The sequence below is a fragment of the Oryctolagus cuniculus genome, chromosome 6, assembly GCF_051225735.1.
Source record: "Oryctolagus cuniculus isolate XC-2025 breed Fujian yellow rabbit chromosome 6, ASM5122573v1, whole genome shotgun sequence".
NCBI classification, from domain to species: domain Eukaryota; kingdom Metazoa; phylum Chordata; class Mammalia; order Lagomorpha; family Leporidae; genus Oryctolagus; species Oryctolagus cuniculus.
Genome location: NC_142872.1, coordinates 93,205,213 through 93,213,292, shown reverse-complemented (window position 1 = coordinate 93,213,292; position 8,080 = coordinate 93,205,213).

Genomic DNA, 8,080 nt, shown 5'->3' with positions numbered 1-8,080 from the left:
TTGTTTTGTGTGTGGGATTATACTGTTTTTCCAGTATCCTTTATTGTTCTTGCAAATGAGAGAAAAAATATCTACTGGAACATTTCTGCTTTATTAAGAGTCTTGCCTATCTAACTTAGTCATAGAATTTCAGCATTTCACTTGCCACACTGATTATCGGAACCACTGTTTAATGTTGCCTGTACCTTTTTTTGACAGTCAGTTAGTAAGATACATAACATTTTTATGTTCCTGCTGACACATTAGCAAAGTCACACCAAAACCTATTTTTCTGAAAATCAAATAACTTAATAAAAACAAAGCCTAGCACAGGGTATCTGGTCCTTCAAATATTCACTAAGTATCTCCTTAACCAAGCCATTTTACTCTCCAGAGATAGGTTAAACAAGCTAAACATGCTCATTGACTTCACAGAACTTACCATGGATGCCATAGCTAAGTTAACAGGAACTTAACTATACCTCTGAGGAGGGATAAATAAAGTGTGCTAGGGAACTCTAGAGGGGACCACTTATCCCACAGAGGAGTTAGCAAGGTAGGCCCTCCTGAAGGCGGTCACCTGACCATTAACATAAAATTTGAAAGCTAAATTACTGTTATAGGCAGAGAGTACAGAAATATGTGGAAGGTCAGAGGTAGAAAGCAAGAACCTAGAGCCTTCAAAGAAATGAGACTCAGTAAAATGAGATGATTGAGTAGGACTTGGGGAATGACAAGACTTAAAACACAGGATGAAAGTAGATCCTGAAGCAGCCTTTTAGAGTTTATCTTAACAACAATGGAGATGTTGAAATAATTTTAAACATGTACTAGATTGCTTTCTCTAAGAGCAGATTGTTAAGAAACTTGGTGGTAAAGGTTCAATGACAGTAGATGAGATATCCTGGCAGGGGTGGGGAACATTTTTTCTGCCAAGGGCCATTTTGATATTTATAACATTATTTGCAAGCCATACAAGATTATCAACTTATAAATTAGCCTTCAAATTCATTGAATTTGAAGTCCTACCTGCTATTGCCTTGGCAGAGCCAGACCAAATGATTTCACAGGCAAGACTTTCCCTACCCCTGTTGCAAAGAATAAAGGATGAGAAGGAAGCTCCAGACTGAATTTTAGAAATAAATTTTAATAGGCAGAGGAAGTGGAGACCACTGAAGCAGAGTAAGAGTCCTTAAAAAAGAACATAGCAGTGACATCACATGCTTCCAAGAGGTCAAGGAAAATAAAACCTAAAGCTTTTCTGGTAGATGGAGCAATAAGGTGGTTAAGATGAAGAAGCATATTAACATTGATATCCAAATACTTTCTTGGATACTTGATGATATTGTAATTTATTGGTCTTGTTTTTTATACCTTTCAGTAAAAAGTAGGTACCCCCCAAATGTCAGATGACTCAATAGGACCTAAAAAAAATAACAGCCCAAAGAATGGCCAAAATCCATAGGTACTGCAATAGTCTCCAGCAATACCAACACCATATTGGGTCATTCTGTTATGAATACTGACAAGCCAGTATAGGTTTCTCTGACGGACTTGGCTGAATGGCTAAGGTTTTGATATGAACAAGTAAGCAATCATTGAAATCACCATGAAAACCTACCAACAATTTTCATTCTTAAGACCCGGATACAGTTGTCCACACTTAATTTATATTGATGACCCTAATCCGTTCAGATATCTTTGTGGTGGAAAATACCTATGCTTTTGACAGAAAATTACCAGGAAAACAGCTTTTCAGGCCTAACTTCATTGGACTCATTTTGAGAAGTTAAAGTGTTTTGATGGGCCGGCGCCATGGCTCAATAGGCTAATCCTCTGCCTTGAGGCGCCAGCACACCGGGTTCTAGTCCCGGTCGGGGCACCGGATTCTGTCCTGGTTGCCCCTCTTCCAGGCCAGCTCTCTGCTGTGGCCAGGGAGTGCAGTGGAGGATGGCCCAAGTGCTTGGGCCCTGCACCCCATGGGAGACCAGGATAAGTACCTGGCTCCTGCCATCGGATCAGCGCGGTGCGCCAGCCACAGCGCACCAGCCGCGGCGGCCATTGGAGGGTGAATCAACGGCAAAAGGAAGACCTTTCTCTCTGTCTCTCTCTCTCACTGTCCACTCTGCCTGTCAAAAAAAAAAAAAAAAATGTTTTGATGATGATATCATGGTTGAAAGTAGCCAAAACAAAAAGTAGTTACTTTAAATGAATTTGTTGGTTCATCTAATTTCAGAGTACAGAATCCTATCTGGCACAGGTTTATTAGACTTCCTGTTATGGTTTTCCCCAAACTGGCTTGACAGCATGCCATCTAGTTTGGGTAGGAACTACTCATCAGTCTCCTATAAATAAGGCAGATTTCACAGTGATTAGTCTCTCATGGGTCATTAGTCCAATCCTGGAATTATATATAGTGACTGATGTAACAGACTGATTAAAATGCAAGACTACTACACAGTGGGTGAAGCAGATTCCGAAGAGACTACCAACAGCGTCCCCTCAGTGAACCATCCAGCACAGGTAAACAGCCCCAGAAACAGCATTTTCATTTTACTTAAAAGGTTGTTAATTTATTAGAAAGTAAAATCTTAGGGGCTGGCACTGTGGCATAGGGGTTAAGCCACTGCCTGTGGTGCCAGCATCCCATAGAGGCACTGGTTCAAGACCCAGCTGCTCCACTTTTGATCCAGCTCTCTGCTATGGCTTGGAAAGGCAGTAGAAGATGGCCCAAGTCCTTGGGCCCCTGCACCCACGTGGGAGATCTGGAAGAAGCTCCTGGCTCCTGGCTCCTGGCTCCTGGCTCCTGGCTCCTGGCTCCTGGGTTCGGATCGGAACAGCTCCAGCTGTTGCAGCCAATGGGGAAGTGAACCAGTGGATGGAAGACTCTGTGCCTCTCCTCCCTGTGTGTAACTTTGACTTTCAAATAAAATAAATAAATCTTTAAAAAAAAAAAAAAGGAAAATCTTTACACATACTTTCTAAAGTATATCTTTAACTTTTGAAAAATTTTAATAAGTTTATAACAAATTCAATATAGTTCATAGATAGAATTCAGAATTCTAAGAATATGATACTCCTTTTCTCCTTCCCACTCTCCCACCCGCCTTCTCTCCCTGACCCTCCCTCCCTCTCTCTGTTTTTGAGATCTTTAATGTATTTTTATGATCACTTTTGGTAGAAGTGCTCCAACTTACAACACTGAGCTATTGGGAAATCAGGGTTCAATTTGCAGCCATCATTCAGAAACTCAAAAGTTGGGGTTGCCTTTTCCTGCAAAGTATTACCTTACAGCCTTGAGCTATTCAGGAGCTGAAAAGAACATAAGTGAGGTCTGCTTTTTGTTCAGTTTCTAACTTTTCAGAGATAATTTCTCAAACATTTTGGTGGTAAAATGCAGGAAATGTCAATCGTCATTTAAAAAGCTTAATCCCAATGTCCAAGTACTAAAAGAAGCCAGAGTAGGACTAGAAGCCAGGATGGAGCAGAAATGGAGAGAGATGTCTATGGAAACAAAAGGAGACTGATGGGGTCCACTTAAGGGGTGCGGCAAGATCCTAGAAACAAGAGTGCTCTAAATTTTGAGGCCCTAGTTCCAACAATTCAACAACATGAACTTTAGAGAGAGAATTCAGAATTTATGCATTTCATGCCATTTTTATGTTATACTATCCAGTTGAATGGGTACTTCAATCTACATGTTTTATCTATTGATCAACACACTACACAAGTTGTCATTTTGAAATCCGTGGTACTACTAAGAACAAAGGTAACAGTGGGAAGAGCAGCCATTTGTGTTCCATTGTTTCTGAATTTGGAAAATAAGCTCTGAGACCAGATGTCACTGGCATTCTTCAAGGGATCGAATCTAAAGATTGCTGTCATAAATTAGTATGACTACTTGGTATTCAGGACTTTGAAAAATCACTTCATTGCCCAATAGAATAATAAACGGCCCAATAGTGCAGCCACTTGAAAATAAACACACAAGACCAGGAGCATAAGTAACTTTACAGTGAATCAGAGACACTGGGTGAGGTGGGTGGGGAGGAGTTGGAGTGTTGCATATTGCAGAGGTTCAGTTTCCAAAACCTGTCCTGTGAGTGATGAGATACAGATGTATAAGTCATGCATGCAGAGAAGAGTTCATTTATATTACTAAGTCTGCACTGTATCCACTTGTAGCTGAATAAACTCAACTGAACACAGACTGTTCAGTTTCCAAAGTTTCCTTATATTTTTCTGGATTGTCTTAACCATAACCTACGACATATATTGGTCAGCAATGTGATTTTGTTTTATTTTGGAGACAGAAAAATACACTGCACAGAATGATGGCTCTTTTTGCCATCCATATAACTAATATAATTATGTTCAAATTATGATGGGGTTATGTCATTCACTTTAATAACTGATGTGTCTAAGTCATAGTGTTTGCAAAATATTAGAAAAATGAAAATTTAGTTGTATTTTCTCTTACTTTGACCTATTCTCACTACAAATTACAATAGCAAATAAATCTACATTCTTGAGGCTGAAACGTGAGTTTAAGAACAAGGAAGTTCTGAGGTAACCAGTCTAAAAGTTTTTAAAGGTTTCTATATCTTTTAACAAAATATTTGTGGAAAAAATACCATTTATCTTTATAAATATAAAGTTATAATTCACTCATTCTAGAAAACTAATTATATGAAACTCAGGTCCACTCTGATTAGATTGGCATGCTTAAACTTTCGATCTCAGGATTCCAAATATTACAAAAATAAAATCAGGAACTCTCATCTTGGGTTCAGACTTAGGAGGAAACAGCTAAAATCATAGCTTGATAACTAACCCCAATGATTAATTGCTTTTTCAACATGTGGATTATCTTGGTGCCAAAAATTATGGAACAATTGCCTAACAAATTGGAGAGTCCCTGATGTCAGTACTCATATTTTTTTTGGATTATACTAAGCAATTATGCTAAACTTTCTAATGATGGAGTGAAATGGTATTGTGCCTTGAGGCACATTTTGATGAACTACAGTTGTATTTTTCAAAATCTAAGAAGGATATGCATAAATAAACAGTCTAGTTCAGAGTTCTGTTCGATCTTTTTGTTAGATTTTAGAGGGTTATAAATATCAATCATAAAGTTATGAATATGTTTACCATTCACAGTCATTATTTACTCTCCTGAAAAATTGTTATAGACTCATCCTCAGATAAATATTTATTGTTTTCTTGCCAAGGCAGAAAAATGAAGAGCTACCATCCACTGATTCTCCAAATGCTGCCATGGCCATGACGTAGTCAGGCCCAAGATGGGAGATGGGAACTCAATCCAGGTCTCCCATGTGGGTGGCAGGAACCCAATTACTTGAGCCATAACCTGCTGCTTCCCAAGGTCTGCATTATCAGGAATGCTGAGTTAGGAGCCACAGCCATGTAGCCATGTATTGACCACAGGAACTCCAGTGTAGGATATGAGCATCTTTTTTTTTTTTGACAGGCAGAGTAAGACAGTGAGAGAGAGAGAAAGGTTTTCCTTTTCCGTTGGTTCACTCCCCAAATGGCCACTATGGCCGGCACGCTGTGCTGATCTGAAGCCAGGAACCAGGTGCTTCCTCCTGGTCTATCATGGGGGTGCAGGGCCCAAGCACTTGGGCCATCCTCCACTGCACTCCTGGGCCACAGCAGAGAGCTGGACTGGAAGAGGAGCAACAGGGACAGAATCCGGTGCCCCAACCGGGACTAGAACCTGGGGTGCTGGTGCTGGAGGTGGAGGATTAGCCTAGTGAGCCGTGGCGCTGGCCGGATATGAGCATCTTAAGCAGCATCTTAATTACTAGGCCAAACCTCCATACTACAAATGTTTAAATGATTCAGTTTCGTTCCTGTAAGTTGCCACTTCATAATCCATCATCATATTAGGTTCACATTTATTATTTTTATTTTTGATGATGCTAAATAAGTCCTTTTGAACATATGTTTAATTTTTTGCTTCAACTCTGATGTGTCACTTCTTGCATGTCTTTTTCAATATAGCTGAGACTATTAAGATTCTGTGCTTAAAAAACAAATAAACACAAATTAGACTAAGTGAGAAAAATTGTGATTCTGTAAGATGAGGACACATTATGTTGAAAAATTACAGCTATTTGATGAAATGTTTTATATATTCAGAGAATTTAACATGATATTCCACTGATGTCTTAATTACACATGAACACCATTTTTTAGGGGAGATTATTTTTAAACTTTGTAACTAGTCTTAATATTTAAGCTGAACACTACATCACTTAAAAGTAAGGAGCTACAAACTTTTGAGATGATACTTTATTTAGACAGACATCAACACTGTGGACTTCTAGTTATCTCGAGATCTAAAAGTAATTTGTTAACATATGGTTTACCTATTTCACTAAAGAGTAAAGTTAAAAAAAGCTCTACTGGATATGAGAATTTGGAATACAAGTTGAAATTATATTTTCTGATTCTCTGGATCCTCCTCACCAGATTTCTAAGAGTATCTTGAATAATACTATTGATTATGAGGACAGGGCTGTGGAGTAGCAGGTAAAGCTTCCACCTGCAGTGCTGGAATCCCAGATGGGCACTGGCTTAAGTCCCAGCTGCTCCACTGCCAATCCAGCTCTCTGCTATGCCCTGGGAAAGCAGTGGAAGATGGCCCAAGTCCTTGGGCCCCTACACCCGTGTGGGAGACCCGGAGGAAGCTCCTGGATCATGGCTTTGGATCTGCCCAGCTCTGGCCATTGTGGACATTTGAGGAGTTGACCAGCAGATGGGAGATCTCTCTCTCTCCCTCTGCCTCTTTCTCTCTGTAACTCTGCCTTTCAAGTAAATAAATAAATCTTGTTTAAAAATTCTTATATTAATATCACACTACAAAAACATTTTCCATAAATATTTTAAATTTCAATTTTTAATAAACTGGCAACTGCTCTCCTTCAAATTAAATACAATAGGATTAATACTTCCTATTAATAAAAGGGAAATTTATATTTGGCTTTATGACTTAAATTTCTATACATCAAAATCCAAATTTCTCAGTATGCCCCAAAGGCCTTTGAAATCTGGTTCCTACTTGCCTCTTACCCCATTCTCCTCTTCCCTCACTATCCTCTGCCCACACTGTCTCCTTATTCTCACCTGGATTTTCCCTTCCACAAACCCCTCCCACTGGGAGATTCCTGGGCTTGGAACACTTCCTTGAAGTCCTGGCTCCTCATTCTTCAAGTCTCAGTTCAAAGGGCTATCTCCTCTGAGAGGCCTTGCCTGCCTCCCTCATCTCAAAGAAACACTTCCTTCCCCTTCCTCCCCTCTACTTCCACAGCCCAGTCACAAACTGTCATGTCACCCTAATGATTTCTGTCACAGAATTTTTATTGCAATCTGTAGTTATTTTGGTCAGTGATTCATTTACTTGTTCACTCTCACTCTCCCCTTTTAAGAATATAAGCTGGGGCCAGCGCTGTGGCGTAGTGGGTTAAGCTGCCACCTGCAATGCTAGTATCCCATACAGGTACCGGTTCAAGACTGGGCTGCTCCAGTTCCAATCCAGCTCCCTGTTAGTGTGCCTGGGAAAGCAGAGGAAGGGTCCAAGTCCTTGGGCCCCTGTACTCACATGGGAAACCTGGAAGAAGCTCCTGGTTCCTGACTTCGGACCAGCCCAACTCCAGCCATTGCGGCCATTCAGGGGGGTAACCAGCAGATGGAAGATCTGTCTCCGTTCTTTTCTCTGTCTTTTCTCTCTCTCTCTCTCTCTCTCTCTCTTCTCTCTCTCTTTCTCTCTGCCTCTCAAATAAATAAATTAGAATTTAAAAAAAGAAACATGTTCATGCCTTTTTATGGGCAAATAACTTTTGCTGCACTGTAGGATCATTATAAAATTAATGATACCTTTCTCCAAAACCTGCTTACTAGATTTCAAAAAGGAACAGTAGAGACAAAGCTTTCTTTTTCTTTTTTAAATTTTTATTTATTTTTAAAATTTGTTTGAAAGGCATTGTTATAAAGAGAGAAAGAGAAAGAGACATAGACAGACAGAGATCTTCCATTCATTGGTTCACTCCCCAAATAGCCACAACAGCCAGGG